This window comes from Octopus sinensis, linkage group LG11, assembly GCF_006345805.1.
Source record: "Octopus sinensis linkage group LG11, ASM634580v1, whole genome shotgun sequence".
Taxonomy (NCBI): Eukaryota; Metazoa; Mollusca; class Cephalopoda; order Octopoda; family Octopodidae; genus Octopus; species Octopus sinensis.
The window spans coordinates 25,871,682-25,890,423 of NC_043007.1; the positions used below are offsets into that span (position 1 = coordinate 25,871,682).

At 36.5% G+C, this 18,742-nt stretch overlaps 1 non-coding gene across 1 annotated transcript; it reads left to right on the forward strand.

Annotated features, from left to right (window-relative positions):
- Nucleotides 1–258: 258 nt before the first annotated feature.
- Nucleotides 259–377, forward strand: LOC115217738. The gene has a single exon (XR_003882191.1). It is a non-coding gene; the product is annotated as a 5S ribosomal RNA (ribosomal RNA).
- Nucleotides 378–18,742: the final 18,365 nt, after the last annotated feature.

Below are 18,742 nucleotides of genomic sequence, written 5' to 3' on the forward strand. Positions count from 1 at the left end.
GGTATTTTCTAGAAGTCACATAAGCTCAATAAACTTGTCAGATCTAATGAAAAATAGCGTCAAACATGACATTTCTCAACAAAAGATAGATTGGTATATCAAACTGCTTTCTGCAGTTAAGGGTAATAAAATTCTGAGTGGATATATCTGGTTTTCCACAGCAAAAGGGTTATTCTGGTTATGTAGAGTGAGTAGGAGGTAATCTGTCTAGCTTAATTTTTTAAAAAGTTTTACTAATTAATTCACATAATTAATATGGCTTACGGCCATATCACGTTGAAAGCACCGGTTCTTGTCCGATCACCGAAGTTAAGCAACATCGAGCCTAGTTAGTACTTAGATGGGTGACCGCTTGGGAAACCTAGGTGCTGTAAGCATTACATTTTTTAATGGCGGTGCCCCAGCATGGCCACAGCTCGTGAGCTGAATCTAGAATCAATCAATAATCTACACACCTACATGGTTAAATCCATACAAAGCTGGCTAGCCAGCAATTTTTCACTTTCAGTCTGCTTAGAAAAATATGAACACATTTTGATATTTTTTCAAAATTTTCAGAGGCCAATAATATAAATAGCAGTCATGTACTGAGGTTCATTTAATCGTCTATAACACATGTGCATGCGCACGCACACACACACACACACATTGATACATCATACGTTTCTGACCTACTGAAAATCCACAAGTATAATCCGTATTTTTTCCCCAAAATTTAAAGGTCAAAATCCCTAGTGCGTACTATATACGAGGTTAAAAATGAAAATTATTTTCTAAGCAATGTCTGAGTCTCTATTTGCTGTCCGGCAATGTTTATTCAGATGCATTTTGTGATGTCGGGCGCGAAAATACCTTAAGCTAAGCCTGAAAGCAATGAAGTCATAAAAGAAACATCTATAACTTGCAGTAAGCAACATTTATTAAACGTTATTACTGTTATTTCTTTATTTTCTGCAAACAAAATGCACAAAAAAGCAACACATTTGCATTATGTTATATATACAATAATAATAAAGGACTTTACCGCGTACATTTTTACAAACCAAGGACATTATATAGACCTCCTTGACTCAAGTTAGAGAAAGGGTGCGTATTATACACAAGGTTTAGGCTTTTCAGAGGTAGAGCCCCCTAAAAATCCCCTACGTATTATACTCAAGGATTTACGGTAATTGCTAATGTAAGAAACCAATATAAAGCTTACAGCTACCCTCTGCCTACCTTGCAGTTTTAAGAGATTTTTTCAAAACAAGCTTAGTTTTAGCTTTCTGTCAAAATTATTTTTGCAGACTTGGCTGTGCGGTTAGTGAAAAACTATTTTCCCACAAGAGTTCCGGATCCCAGTTATGAATTCACTTGCATACAGCCAATCAGAGTTCAACTATCAAACTAATTTATGAGTGCATAACAAGAGATGGGCGATAAGATAAGGTCATTTGGGTAAGGAATGACCATACTTCTTTTCTCTTTTGATAATTATAGTGTTCTTGTTCTTGTTTTAAGGGGAGTGGGTTGCTAGCACATCACCCTCCACCCATATTTTTCCCATCCACATCTTTACCATATGGGGCCCTAACAAAATCCGATAATAGGTATAGATATACATCTATCTAATTACTTGTCCCTTTCTAAAATCTGGTATAACTTGGCAGTTGGTCGGCTAACAACACTGTTCTTTATTTTGAGTCAACTTGGTAGAGTCTGTTTGTTAACTTGACATGGTCAAGGTGAGCTCTGATTGGCTGTATGCAAATGAGTTCATTACTGGGGTCCGGAACTCTTGTGGGAAAAAAAATTTTGCATGCAGTTAAGACGCTTGCTTGGTAACCATGTGGTTTCAGGTTCAGTCCCATTGCATGGCACCTTGGACAAGTGTCTTCTACTATAACCCCTGGCCAACCAATGCTTTATGAGAGAATTTGATAGCTGGAATCTGTGTGGAAGCACATCATATATATGTATAAATGTGTGTGTGTGTGTGTTTGTATTTGTTTTCCACTACCACTTGACAACCAGTGCTGGTTTGTTTACATTCCCATAACTTAGTGGTTCAGCAAAAGATACTGGTAGTATAAGTACCAGACTTAAATTAAGTATTGGAGTTGGTTTGATTGACTAAACACTTCAAGGCAGTGCACCAGTATGGCTGCAATCCAGTGACTGAAACAAGTTAAAGATAAAATACGAAAGATCTGGGATGCTTTGTAGGACTTGTATTAACATCTGTTCTGGTTACCAATTGGTACTTTATCTTATCAACATCCCACCCACCCACCACCAAGGGATGACATGTGAAGTTAACCACTGCAGGATTTGAACTCAAAAAGTAAAAGATTGTAACGATTGTAACAGGGCAGTAAAAATGAATTATTAAAGAATAAATTTGAAATTAAGAATAATTTTAGTCTTGGATTCTTGCATCAGAACTAAATCTATATTTGGTTTTTCATTAACCCTTTCGTTACCATACCGGCTGAAACCAGCTCTGGCTCTGAGTACAAATGACTTGTTTTCATAAGTTCTAAATTAAAATTTTCCACCAAACCTTAGTCACTTTTTATGTTCCTAACACTAGCTGAATGATAACTAAGTTAATTTACTAAATTCTTTGTTATATTTAAAGTAATCGAAAGAAACACAGAGCATCTCAAAATAAATACAGTAACGAAAGGGTTAAAGCTATTAACAGAATTAAATTTTTATTAAAATTGAGTATTTTCAATGTTTTTAGTTAGCTCAAGTCCAGCTAGCTTTTCAAAAAGTAATTCCTAGCATTCAAACCAGGATAAATCTACAAGATGATGAAAATGGTTTTGTTCTTTTCTTTCTTTTTTTTTTTTTTTGCTAGTCATTTTACTAAATTGTAATTGGTTTATCACAGGCGCTAACTAAAAAACCCTACATAAAATGTGGAAAGAAAAGGAACTTACAATACATATGGCACTGTAAAAGGTTTTCCATGCCTAAATTATCAATGTCTGAAGAAAACAATTGATAAGGAATATTAAAATTGCCCATTTATCAATTTCTTTTAAATTATTTATTATTTATCAGTTCTCCATTCAACACAACCAGGCCATTTTATGTTGACTGCATCAGAATTTAATATTTAATGAATCTTTAATGACAGGAAGCTAATATTCCTTTTGAAATATTACTAGTTAAAAATGGATGTTTTCAGAGATTGTTGGAGCCAGTCTTCTCAAAATTGCATGCCTCTAAATGCGAATTAGATCTGTTTGTTCCATGAAGAGTTGACAGTGATCATCAATCTATACATAAAAGAAACCATAATGATTCCTGATAGAACAGCTGATGATGGGGTGATGCCTATGTGTATTGAAATTAAATTGTTCTTTCTGTGATTCTTATGTAGTTGTTTATGCATTACATTTTTGTGTTCTTCAGCATATCACTGTTATAACTATTTGTAATCCTAGTTGTTTAGGATTCTCCCATTGTCTGGTATGGTGCTAGATTTGGTTTACTTGTTTTTACCATGGCTTATTTTCATGTTTAGTTTATAAGGATCTTACATTCAATTGAATCTAGATCAGAGTTTCAGTTTTTTATCAATGCTGGTTATTCAGAAATTTAGTGATTTACAGACTATACTGGGTTTTATAAAGTTCCCCTCCAAGGCACAAGTCCAGGCAAGGTTGTTTGTAGAAGACCAGCAGTCGCCTATGCATATTAGCCTCCCCTTTCCACGCCAATAATGTTATCCAAGGGAAAGGCAAAGGCTGGTACAACTTGGCACCAGTGGAGTCATGACTCATTTCTACAGCAGACTGAACTGGAGCAATGTGAAATAAAGTGTCTTGTTCAAGAACACAACACAGAACCCAGTCTGGGAATCAAACTCACTACTCCATTTGATAAAAAAAAAAGAAAAAAAGTTTCCCTTATTGGCTGTGTGGTAAGTAGCTTGCTTACCAACCACATGGTTCCAGGGTTCAGTCCAACTGCGTGGCACCTTGGGCAAGTGTCTTCTACTATAGCCCCGGGTCAACCAAAGCCTTGTGAGAGGATTTGGTTGACGGAAACTGAAAGAAGCCTGTCGTATATATGTGTGTGTGTCTGTGTGTATGTTTGTGTGTCTGTGTTTGTCTCCCCAACATCGCTTGACAACCGATGCAGGTGTGTTTACATCCCCATAACTTAGCGGTTTGGCAAAAGAGAATGATAGAATAAGTACTAGGCTTACAAAGCATAAGTCCTGGGGTCGATTTGCTCGACTAAAGGCAGTGCTCCAGCATGGCCACAGTCAAATGACTGAAACAAGTAAAACAGTATTTTAGGTACATTTTAACAATTCGTTCATCTTGTATGTTATGTTGTATATCACTTAGGAGCAATTCTTCTCTAATGAACACTTATAATTTAGCAATTAAATAATTCCATGCTTGAAAGAAACTGTGAAGTAATTTATGATACATAACTGATGCATGTAAGTATTTATACTTTAGCCATTTAAGGTTCCATGCATTTAATTTGTTAACACCCAATTACTTAAAATATTTGTGGTGTTCAGAGATTAAATTTCACTTTCAAAGCTTGAGGATTGATTACTTAATGTAAACTTTAAAATTACCAAAATGGAATGATGTACATGTTTTCCCAAAATATTGGACAAAATTTCTAGGTTATTTTAAACGTTAAGAAATTATAAGGCTCAGTCAACGGCTAATCTCTTTCTATATGTGTATGGTAGGTTTGGTAGCCTTCAACTAACACTATCTCCTCCGAGACCCTGCAGCGCAAGTTGACCAACATTGAGAGTATGATAGAAGAAGGCTTGCTCTTCATTCCGTAGAAGAAAAAATTCAAATCGGACCATGTTAACACCAAAAATTATTTACATCAAAAGGTGCTTTTTTTTTCTATGAAAATCCCTATTTTTTACGATTTTTTGACTGCTGTGTCGCCATTTGTCGGTGTATTTCAACCAGAAAAATGTTCACTTAAAGAGAATAACAAGCTACATAATGCAAAATTTTTACTTTTCAAAAATTCCAATTCTAAATGGTCAAAACAAACCTGAGCAACGCCGGGCAGTACTGCTAGTTATTAATAAAGGGAATTTGAATTATCTTATTTCATTATCTGCCTGTCCATCTATCTATCTGCGTGTGTCTGTCCATGCATGTCTATATATGTATATTTATGTGTCATACATGCATGTATGTCATCTCATTTTGTCAGCATAGTTGAATATTAATCTCTTTATTGCCCACAGGAGGTTAAACATAGAGGGAACAAACAAGGACCCCAGTGCGTGACTGGTACTTATTTTATCGACCCGAACGGATGAAAGGCAAAGTTGACCTCGGCAGAATTTGAACTCGGAATGTAAAGACACATGAAATATCGTTAAACATTTCGCCCGGCGTAAAACCTAAACCAGCAACAAAGCCATCAATGTCAGTTATACTGCTCTAATGTTTGTTCCACATATATCTTGATACTTCATTATTTGCTTGATATTAATTGCTCACACTACTATCTACCAATTTATCTACTTAGACAACCACAAGTTAATAAATTAACACAAATACTATAGTTTTTTTTAAAAATTGACAATGGACACAGATCTATATATTCTACATTCTTCAATAATGACAACACAATCGCTTTTAAAATTCTCATTTAATTCAATAATTTCATTAAAATGGCTGGCAACTTTTATTGTCATGTTTACTTCATATTTCGACATAAAAAAAGAATTAATATTTTTACTCAACAAAGCCAAACTGTATGGTTAACTGGTCCAGAGTAAACCAAGCAGATGTTATCTCTCTCTATATAAACGGCAGCTTGTCTGTCTGTGTGTCTGTCAGGTTGTACCCTCACCCTGACCACGGCTTTCAACCGATTCTGATGAAACTTGACACACACATAGCCCAATGTCATAATTCAAAACTAACGCAGCGAAAATTTTAAAAAGTTCCCCCAGTTCTGAAAAAATTGATAAATTCGACATGGGGTCGAGAATCTAAGCTTTTTATTTGCAACACATTTTCTGTTGTAGTTTTCGCAACTTGCAATCAATTTTCACCAAACTCATGGTGAAGCTTAATGTTACCCTAAGAAACTTAATTCTTACGTTAGTTTTCCATGCAATACCTTACCATCAGAAAAAATCGATAAAATCATGCCATTTTGGGAAATCGCGTTCAAATTCAAGATGACCTATTTTCGACAATATCTTTCACAAATTGGCAGGAATTTTTTTAAAATTCACAGCGAGCATCATGTCTGCTCCAGGGGCTCTTACATACCCGGGCAATGCCGGGCTATGCTGCTAGTTGTCAATATGGCAGTATAAACGAGACAATCATTGTTGACGCGACAGTTTTATTAATAAATATTTGATTCATGAAATGCTACATCATATAATAATGAATAACATTTAAAATAACCTAAATATGAAGGCGGTAATATAAAGTGTTAAACAATAACCTTAGCTAAAAATGTGTAAGTAATAAAAAAACACCATTTTATTTTGGTCTATTTTTGGTAATTCTCAGAACTTCTATATTTACAAATTGGTTTCGGTTAAACTTTCGCCTTCAAACCTAAGAGTTTATTCCATGTTAACTCAGTTAACTAAATTCAATTTAGAGTCCAATTTGGAGGAGAAAAAACATAAATGTTTACATAGAAGTATGCTACCAGCATACATTAGAGTCTCTGACGTTTGGTGTTGACATTTAAATTACTGTGGTATCCGTCGACAACGTACGAGGTCAATGTTTTTTTATTCTGATTTATATACTTAACTACAAACAAACTAGAATCTAAGAGAGCTACAGAAGGTTTGGGTTGGTAAAAATACACACATAAATAGCAAAACTTGATAAATTTCTTTAAAGATAAGTTTGTTTACAAGTCTTGTCCAAACTGTCAGAACTGCCCCTCCTCATGACAAACTAAATTATCTTAATCTGACAAATTTTATATTATTAGAATTCAGTTTGCGGTACGTTTTGGTTATCTCACCCCCATTAAAAAAATTGCCATTAAAAAATTGAATTACGTCCCCACTAAAAAAATCGAGTTAATGTGTTGACAAGAGATTAAAGGAGTCAGATCCTTTTGATTCAATACTTCAACACATTGTTGACGTTTGGCCTCCTTAATAGGCATGGTATAATTTGTCATTAAAATGTAAGGCAGCGAACTGGCAGAATCGTTAGCACGCCGGGCGAAATGCGTAGCCGTCTGTCATTACGTTCAGAGTTCAAATTCCGCCGAGGTCGACTTTGCTTTTCATCCTTTCGGGGTCGGTAAATTAAGTACCAGTTACGCACTGGGGTCGATGTAATCGACTTAATACTTATGTCTGTCCTCGTTTGTCCCCTCTATGTTTAGCCCCTTGTGGGTAATAAAGAAATAGGTATAATTTATTATGAAAATGTTATCCGATTCAATAAGATGTTTAATTTTTTCAGTTTTCATTTTTTTTATCTAGTTTCAGCTCACGAGCTGTGGCCATACTGGGGCACTGCCATTTGGTGTCACTACATAATTTTACTTCTCGAATGCTCTTTAGGAATTGACATTTGGTGCATGAGAGAATTTGATGCAGCTGCCCTCATCTGCACCTCCTGCCATGAGGTTGGTTCATATGGTACACTTGACAGGAAGAGGTCCAAGCTTTATTTTGAAGACACCTACATCCACCCCATGCAGGTCTCTCAGGTCCTTCGGGAGGATATTGAAGAGCTGTGGACCTCTGAAGCCCAGGCTATTGCAGTATCTTGTCCTACATCTTGATGGCCAATTTGGAGTCTTTGGCACTATGCAGTGGCACCCAGTTCTAGTATTTGTGTAACTCTCGATGCCAAAGTTTGGGACAAGTTGTTTCCAGGATCTTTCAGATGTATATTATGGCATATCTTTCTCGCCTGCGCTCTAAGGAATAGAGTCTTAATTTCTTGAATTTTTCCCAATAGCTTATTAATTTAAAAAATTTTCATGTTCATTAAATTTTTTTAGTTTTTATGTTTACCGAAATTTCCCGTAAAACCCAATTTTTTAATGATGGATGACATAACCAAAAGGTAGTTTGCATTTTCAATGCCTATTAGAAAAGTTTTAACCCTTTGAATGCGGTTTCTGACAACTACTCATCTTGACTTCCTTCTTGCCAAGCATCTTAATGAAGCGGGTGTACTCAATTCCGCCTTAACAGTACTACAGGCCCCATGAACAAAGCAATATACTGGAGCCCCTGGCATACACAACTTACATACAGCGCTGGAGGAGGGGGTAAGTAGATTACATCGACCCCAGTGCTCAACTGGTACTTATTTTATCGATCTCGAAAGGATGAAAGGCAAAGTCGATCTTAGGGGAATTAAAACTCAGAACGTGAAGACGGACGAAATATCAATAAGCATTTTGCCCGGCGTGCTAACAATTCTGCCAGCTCGCCGCCTATAATGAAAGATGTTCAAGCCCTAGATATATTTGGCTTTTTTTCTTTTTCGGAAGTGTTTCTACTCTACACAATAAAATGTGTCATTTTTTATGAGGGCGATTAGGCTGCTATTCTTAGTAGACAAGCAATCATATACACCAACACATTCTTTGATTCCTGTTGTTTATCAACTTCGATATTTTTCCAAGATGAAGTTAAAGCTGGTTATTTTCTGGCAAATAATAAATTTTTAGTTACTTATTTCATCAGTCCAGAAAAACCAAAGCAAATCCAGGCAGATTTGTCTACATAGAAATCTTAAATGACATTAGAGATGTGCTAAGTGATTTGATTTCAAGATGAATAAAATAAAAAATGTTTTACATTGGCATAAGTCAACAACAAATGTAGGACAGTGATACAAATGATTACATCGACCTCGGTACATATTTCTGTGTGCACATTATGGTCTGCAAATGGACGAAAGGTGAGGTTAAATCTATTTGGAAATTATACTCAAAATGTTAGAGAGACATAACTAAATTTTAAAAAAGCGTTTTTGGCAGACATGATGCTATAGTTGAATCGTGGAGGCGCAATGGCCCAGTGGTTAGGGCAGCGGACTCGCGGTTTCGATTCCCAGACCGGGCGTTGTGAGTGTTTATTGAGCGAAAACACCTAAAAAGCTCCACGAGGCTCCGGCAGGGGATGGTGGTGATCCCTGCTGTACTCTTTCACCACAACTTTCTCTCACTCTTACTTCCTGTTTCTGTTGTACCTGTATTTCAAAGGGCCGGCCTTGTCACTCTCTGTGTCACGCTGAATATCCCCGAGAACTACGTTAAGGGTGCACGTGTCTGTGAAGTGCTCAGCCACTTACACGTTTATTTCACGAGCAGGCTGTTCCGTTGATTCGGATCAACTGGAACCCTCGTCGTCGTAACCGACGGAGTGCTTCCAATAGTTGAATCAAGGTAGAACATAATCGATCAAATTAGCTCAAGTAATGACTGGTTTCTCTCAGATATAAAAATGGCATACTTATACATTCTCTATTTTTTTGCGACTAATCTAGTGTTTCTCAACCATTTCTTTTAATGAAAGGATATTTTTTATGAAAGTAAAATAGAAATGAAAGGACTCCCTTTGGACCTTTTTGGTTTGAACGGCAGTTTTTTCTAGAGGTGTCATATGAAATTGTCACCCATAATTATGACCCTAGTATCGATCTATTGCATTTCAATCTGTTTTAGGGTTAGGGTTAGTTAGGGTTAGGGTTAGGGGGATCTTTTTCGGTTTGAACTACAGTTTTTAACATAATTTCTAGGTAACTAAAAAATTTTAAACTTCATATACTGGTAGAATGTGTTTATAAAACATCTTTTTTTCTTGGCTTTATTGAGAAAATTCTATAGTTTGTAAGATATTTGTTGTTTTTTTTCTTCAATTTCTGCAATTTCAACCAATCAATGACGTCTATTGAGTTGAAAACATTCTGTGCCATATGAATATGTCCCTCGTTTAAGAAACAGATTGGGTTTATTTACATTTCTGAAGAAAAAAGATACCCTTCCCCCACCCTTAACCCTAACCAACCCTAACCCCTAAAACAGATTGAAATGCAATAGATTGATACTAGGGTCATAATTATGGATGGCAATTTCATATGACACCGCTAGAAAAAACTACCATTCAAACCGAAAAGATCCTATTTTGTGTATTGTAGAAGTACAATCAATTTATTGCAAATAAATTGTAACAATCTTATATGAACCCTGGATGAGAACAACTGTATAACCACGATTCCTACACCTTTTGTCTCGCGATTTCCTCTTCACGGACCCCTAGCATACCCCTAGTTTTTAACCCATAAAGCGCTGGGATTTTCACTTACATAGCATGGACTGCTGAGCACATTTTATAAAAATGAGACATAAAAAAGAAAAAAAAATAGTCAAAATATCTTCTTAGTATATAATGGTGGCAAGTTTTACATCACCTGCAAAGTCATTAGTTGAACTATTAGTCCTCTTGCATTCTGCGGGGTATCGGAGCGTTTGAGTAACATTAGACCCCCAACAAAAGCCCATAAATTAAATGCATTTATCTGGGCTACAATCGTGGCCCATCGCGCTTTATGCGTTAAAACCCATTTTCATGTCTGCTTTTGATATTGATCAACATAAGACCGTCTCTGAATCTAAGATACGAAATTTCCGATTTTAAATTATTCATATTTAAATTAAAACATTCCAGCTTACTTTTTTTTTCTTTCTAAGAACTAATTTTATTAAGTTATATTTCAAACACCACTTATTAATGAAAAAGTTATGTTACTAAGCCCTTCTAGCTTCTTGATTATTTTCACAGGGTATGTATTTTATTAGAAATATGTCGTGAAAGGATTAACAAAACAGTTCATAGGAGTTTAATAGAACTTATTAACCCAACATTTTGAGTGCTTGCAGTTTATCACCGTTTTGTCTGGGTTGAAGGGACATAAACTAGAATGAACTAAAATAGTGTTACTCCTTTATTTACTTAACTGAAAAGTTTGGAGGTGCTACTGTACGGCTCAAAAACAAACCCACTCCTTACAACATTCCATATTTAATTAGGTTTAAATAAAGTTACAGGATTGTCTCTCCTGCCTTTTGAAACCAGAATTAGTCATTCACACGATCGTTAGTTAGGGTGTAATATTATTTATTAATTAACATTAATTTTGGCTTTATACAAGTGTAGCAGACGCTCTCTCTCTTATATATACATAAATACGGACATAGTAGATAACAGCTAGCCTTTGGCCGCTTGGACCCTGATGTGTCCGCTACTCTGATTGGTTGGTATTGGCGCAGTTTGTCTCTTGCTCTATTATGCGTCAATGTGCAACCCAACCAATCGCAGCCTTCTGATAAGGTCACATGACACAGTCTTTTCTAAACCTCATTTGCGCCGATAGAATGGTATAAAAAAGCTAATTTCAACACTGTATTTCGTCTTTTGGTTCTAGACCTTCTAAGGTCTAACCACTGATTTTCTACCGGTTGTGTCGTCTCTTTTCCTTCTGGCACTTGTATTTACTCATACCTTTCATATTTATTGTAATCAACCGTGCGATGTATTAAAGGAGCCATTCATCGTCACCTCTCCTTCGCACAGTTGTACTACACAAGTATACTAACTCTCAGTTTAGTATTAAGCGTTAGCACTACAAGTGTTCCTGAGTATTTTTCCCAATTATTCTTTTAATTACGCGCATGCATGTGTAAATGCTACTGCTACATAAGCGGTGTTGTTAGGTTGCAATCTTCCATGAAAATATGTCCAGCTATTGTATTAGAAAACACATGAGGGTTGATGACAGCAAGAGCACCTGGTGATCACTCAAATTTTCAAACAAATCTGTGAGATACAACAAACCAAATTCCCATGAATCTGATAAGGAAATGGGGCAGGAATCAGTCACACTCTAAGGAGACCTCCAAGACAAATGTTAGACTGGCAACCTGAAGGAAAGAGGAAAGTTAGACGACCTAACCAGACTTGGAAAGGATGAAGTGAAAGCAATCAGTCTATCTTGGTCTGAAATTAAGGATCATCATCATCATCATCATCGTCGTTTAACGTCCATTTTTCCATGCTGGCATGGGTTGGACGGTCTGACTGAGGACTGGCGAGCCAGAAGGCTGTACCAGGCTCCGATCTGATCTGGCAAAGTTTCTACAGCTAGGTGCCCTTCCTAATGCCAACCACTCCGAGAGTGTCGTGAGTGCTTTTTACGTACCACCGGCATGTGTGTGTGGGTGCTTGTGCCTCTCCAAGAGAGAGAGAGTGATATATATATATATATATATATATATATATATATATATATATGTATACACATATGTAGAGAGAGAGAGAGGGGAGGAGAGAGGGTTTGGGTGAAGCATTGTGTGATATTAGATTAGATAAAAACTTGTTAAAATTCCAAAACAGTGCAGAATTAATAAAATGATGTAGCCTCAAATCTCTCATCCACTAGCAAGAAATAGTCACATGCCTATGTTCCTCATGAAGCAATGTAGACTAACTTACTACTATGCAAAAATTTAGAATGGAGGGCATTAAGATGTTGTTGATGCTAATGATTGTGTGTGGAAAAGAAAGAGAGAGAGTGTGTGAGTGCCTTAGTCTGTGTTTACTGGCGTAGATTGTTGTAAAATTGACAAATGGTCCTCTCTCAGAATTGGTATAACCTTCCTTCAAAGATTGACTTCAGTTTTGAGGTATTTAAGATACTCCTGAACTTTGCTTTCGAAACACACACACTCACACACACTACATGCACATCATATTGATTTCTAAACAGACACAAAGCCACAAATTTGTGGAGAGATGTTAGGCAATTAAATCGATCCATTATTTCATTGAATCGTTTGAATGATCCATTATTGATCCCGGAAAGATGAAAAAAACAAAGTTGACCTTCGCAGGATTTGAACTCAGGATGTAAAGGGCTGTAACACAATACCGCAAGGCTCTAATGCTTTACCACTCTTCATATGCCATACACAATATATATTGTATATATGTCTGTGTATGTGTGTGTGTGTACTTATACATGTACACATATGTATGTAAGTGTGTATGTATATATATATATATAATATGTATGATATATATATATATATATTATATATATATATATATGTATACACATATGTAGAGAGAGAGAGAGGGGAGGAGAGAGGGTTTGGGTGAAGCATTGTGTGATATTAGATTAGATAAAAACTTGTTAAAATTCCAAAACAGTGCAGAATTAATAAAATGATGTAGCCTCAAATCTCTCATCCACTAGCAAGAAATAGTCACATGCCTATGTTCCTCATGAAGCAATGTAGACTAACTTACTACTATGCAAAAATTTAGAATGGAGGGCATTAAGATGTTGTTGATGCTAATGATTGTGTGTGGAAAAGAAAGAGAGAGAGTGTGTGAGTGCCTTAGTCTGTGTTTACTGGCGTAGATTGTTGTAAAATTGACAAATGGTCCTCTCTCAGAATTGGTATAACCTTCCTTCAAAGATTGACTTCAGTTTTGAGGTATTTAAGATACTCCTGAACTTTGCTTTCGAAACACACACACTCACACACACTACATGCACATCATATTGATTTCTAAACAGACACAAAGCCACAAATTTGTGGAGAGATGTTAGGCAATTAAATCGATCCATTATTTCATTGAATCGTTTGAATGATCCATTATTGATCCCGGAAAGATGAAAAAAACAAAGTTGACCTTCGCAGGATTTGAACTCAGGATGTAAAGGGCTGTAACACAATACCGCAAGGCTCTAATGCTTTACCACTCTTCATATGCCATACACAATATATATTGTATATATGTCTGTGTATGTGTGTGTGTGTACTTATACATGTACACATATGTATGTAAGTGTGTATGTATATATATATATATAATATGTATGATATATATATATATATATATATATATATATATATATATTTATATTGATACAGAGACAGAGATAAATAGATACTAACACATACATATTTGCATGCAGTATGTATAAACACATGCACTCAAACATGTGCATGCATGCACACACACACACGCACACACACACACAACTAGTCATGTTCACATAATCATACATCATCTATCTACCTTCCCCATCACCACCACCACCACCAGCATCACCACCACCACCACCACCACCACCACCACCACTGCCACCAATAATTCTCAGTGTTCGTATGATGTGACTACTTCTTCACACTTGCAGATAAATATTGATTTTATTTGCTAAAACCTTCCATCTTCTCTTCTCTTCTCTTTATAATTCACAATCCACAAACTGATTCACTCGCTCCAAACAAAATATTGAGACTGCTAACACCATAAAAGACAGCGGGACTGGTTCCGCTTAGAACTCCAACAGACATTCTGAATGAACGTCAAACTTCAGTCTGTGAATTGATTGAGTCGAAATCAAATCAGAACCCCAAACACACGGAAAAATGAATTGTGTTTGTACTAAATTTCTAATATGATCTCACAATATTAATGCTAGCTCGTTTTTAAAAGATGCTTGGAAGAACATGTACATAAACAAGGATCAAATCCCCATTGAAAAATGGGATTTTTTCTTCATGTTTTACAATGTTTATGAAATTTAATTATGATTATTTAGTTATAACCAAACGTGCCTAGCAGAAACATTAGCACGCCAGATGAAATGCTTAGTGGTATTTCGTCTGCCATCACATTCTGAATTCAAATTCCGCCAAGGTCAACTTTGCCTTTCATCCTTTCGGGGTCGATTAAATAAGTACCAGTTACGCACTGGGGTCAATATAATCGACTTAATCCATTTGTCTGTCCTTGTTTGTCCTCTCTGTGTTTAGCCCCTTGTGGGTAGTAAAGAAATAGGTATTTTGTCTGCTGCTACGTTCTAAATTCAAATTCCACCACTGTCGACTTTGTCTTTCATCCTTTCGGGGGCGATTAAATAAGTACCAGTTACGCACTGGGGTCGATGTAATCGACTTAATCCGTTTGTCTGTCCTTGTTTGTCCCCTCTATGTTTAGCCCCTTGTGGGTAGTAAAGAAATAGGTATTTCGTCTGCCGCTACATTCTGAATTCAAATTCCGCCAAGGTCAACTTTGCCTTTCATCCTTTCGGGTTCGATTAAATAAGTACCAGTTACGCACTGGGGTCGATGTAATCGACTTAATCCATTTGTCTGTCCTTGTTTGTCCCCTCTGTGTTTAGCCCCTTGTGGGTAGTAAAGAAATAGGTATTTCATCTGCCGTTACATTCTGAATTCAAATTCTGCCATGGTCGACTTTTCCTTTCATCCTTTCGGGGTCGATAAATTAAGTACCAGTTACGCACTGGGGTCAATATAATCGACTTAATCTGTTTGTCTCTCCTTGTTTGTTCTCTCTGTGTGTAGCCCCTTGTGGGCAGTAAAGAAATAAGTAGCTTGCTTACTAACCACATGGTTCCTGGTTCAGTCCCACCGTGTGGCACCCTGGCAAGTGTCTTCTACTATAGCCTCAGGCTAACTGAATGAAGCCTTGTGAGTAGATTTGGTAGATGGAAATTGAAAGAAGCTTGTTGCATATATATATGTATATCTATGTGTTTATGTGTGTCTGTTTGAACCCCACCACAACTTGACAGCTATTGTTGGTGTGTTTATGTCCCTGTAACTTAGCGGTTTGCCAGAGGAGTTCACTAGGCTTTATTGCCTGTTTTAGCATGGTTTTACAGCTGGATGCCCTTCCAGCTGCCAATCACCTTACAGCATGGACTGGGTACTTTTTATATGACATATTGTAAATCATATGTACATCTCTCTGTTGGCGATTTTCTTGCTTCATCTTCCCTTCTTTGGACTTTTTCTATATTTCTGATGAAGAGCTCTGCTCGAAACATGAAATCCTCTTTCTTTTCTTTCCTTTCCTGAGCGTCCAGTAACACAGTACTTGTTCCACATCCTCGTGTCGTTCTTTTTTTCTTGTTTGGATAGAAATATATGTGTGTGTGTGTGTGTGTACATAGTACACACTTGACAACCGATGCTGGTGTGTTTACGTCCCTATAACTTAGTGGTTTGGCAAAAGAGACCAATAGGATAAGTACTAGGCTTATAAAGAATAAGTCCTGAGCTCGATTTGTTTGACTAAAGGCGGTGCTCCAGCATGGCCACAGTCAAATGACTGAAACAAATAAAAGACTATATATATGTATATTGGTATTAAAAGTTGTTTTAGTAGAAAGGTGGACTTCGGCATAATGGCCATAATACCAAATTTGTAACCAGCATATAGTATTGAATATAGGTTTTATAGAGAGGGTATATATATCATCTGTCACTTATTGTTGTCTATGTAAATGTAAATGATTCTGTTGGAAGGTTAGGAGCATATAATTGAAATGTATATTGATATTTATTTTTTATATTTTATTTCTTTTGATAAAAAAAAAATAGAGTTGAGTTACACTTTTGATTTATTGTAATTTTTTACGTAGGAGGTGTTTCTTTTTGTTGAAGACAAAACATGTCAACAAAGGAGAGATATCAGTCTAGACTTCAACCTGGATTTTATATCCTGTCAAAAAGCATGATTCGTTTTGATTATGAGTAAGAAATGCATTTATTTTTAAACTGTGCTGTGATAAAATATGTGTGTAGTTTCTTTATAGGGGCTTTTGAGTTTCTTTAAGATTATTTTCTGATTATCTATTTTACGTAGATATTGGTCGTAGTTCCAACTGATTTCTTATTAGTTGTTGAGAACTCTCGGTGAATAAATTATTCAATTAGATGAATTAAGTAAGATGTGCCTTGTGAGGTTCAAGTGTAATTTGCAAGCACACATGCACACAAACACACACATACACACGTGTGTGCACATACACACACATGCATGTACATACACAACACATGTACATGTTTGTGTGTGTGCATATATGTATACATTTACATATGTATATATGTATATATACACATACATACATACATACATACACACATATATATGCAAATATATATATATTTATATATGTATGTATGTATGTATATATATATATATATATATATATATATACACACACACACACACACACACACACACATATATACATACACACACACACACACACACAAGCAACAAGGATAGCCAGAGGTAATGCAGTACGGGATATCCTTGTTGCTTATTTAGATTTTAATCACCTTACTTTGAAATTGTATGGATTACCATATTCATCTGAATCTAAATTTTTGCTGCACACACACACACACACACACACACACACACACACACACACACACACATATATGCAAAAGAATATATAGTATTTGCGAGTGGAGATAGCTTCCATTATTAGCTTGTGGTCCTCACACTGAGGATAGGCAATCATCCAGAAATCTAGGTCTGTGAGTATCATGTAAGGCTAGACATGGGATCGATGACCTCCCTTGCAAATGCTAGGTACAGACTATGTGTTTGATAGCCAGCTGGAAAAGATGTTTTCCTGGGGCTAAAACGAAAGTAATATCATCCTTTATAGGACAGCCACATTCTGTTGGCATATAAACTTTGCCTTCAAATATGCAAGGTCCAAAATTCATCGTCATTACCATCTTTTGATGCCTCAAGATTGCAGTATATGGCAATTACCATGGCATATCCTTGCTTTCTGTTGCAAACAAAATCCTTGTCGAAATTCTACTCAGCTGGCCCCAAATCAACTCTGAAATCTTGCCTGAGCCACAGTGTGGATTTCAAGCATCAGAGGTGTAGTGAGTGCGCAATTTGAATATAGAGGCACCTACCTTCTCTTCTTAGTGACGGAGACCCTCCAGTGATGACTAGTCCTTCCTCACAGCCCCGACCTGAACACTAACGATAGCAGCTGCTAGCCCAAACCCTTAGCGACGTCCTCACACGTCTTGTCACCTGCACGACCCACGTTGGAAAAGGCGCAATTTCTGCTCCCTGCGCACGCCTGACAGCTGACCCCTTCCGGAACTATCAGTATAATATATTGCCTCAGAGGAACTATCAGTATAATATATTGCCTCAGTCAGCTTTCAGACAAAGAGCAGAAAGCAACAAATAAACTTCCTTGTGTTTTCTGACCTGGAGAAAGTCTTGACACTGTCTGTGCAAGATGTGCTATATAGAAGATTCTAAAGCACTTTGGCTCTTCTGACTGGTTTGTAATATTCATCTAAATCAGGGGTCGGCAAACTGGAGGTAAATTATCTGAAGTGGGGTAAATATGAAATTCTTGGGGGGTAATGAGGACTCATTAGACATAAGTGAAAATATATAAAAAAAAAAAGTAGAGAATAAAAACTACAATACTCTCATATGAAATAAGTGTATCCCTTAATTACAACAGAAATTTTTCTAGTATGAGGAGGCAGTCAAAAATTTGCTGCCTTTTGCAACAAACTACCTTTGCAAACAAGAATTTTCCACTCTAATAAACATAAAAACAAAGCAGAGTAATTGATTGGATCCTGAAAGACTGTGTCCAAATTTCTCTAGTATCAAAATGCCCCAATTTTGATGTAATTGTAACAAAAATGAAACATCATAGGCGCAGGAGTGGCTGTGTGGTAAGTAACTTGCTAACCGACCACATGGTTCCGGGTTCAGTCCCACTGCGTGGCATCTTGGGCAAGTGTCTTCTGCTATAGCCCCGGGCCGACCAATGCCTTGTGAGTGGATTTGGTAGATGGAAACTGAAAGAAGCCCGTCGTATATATGTATACATATATATATGTG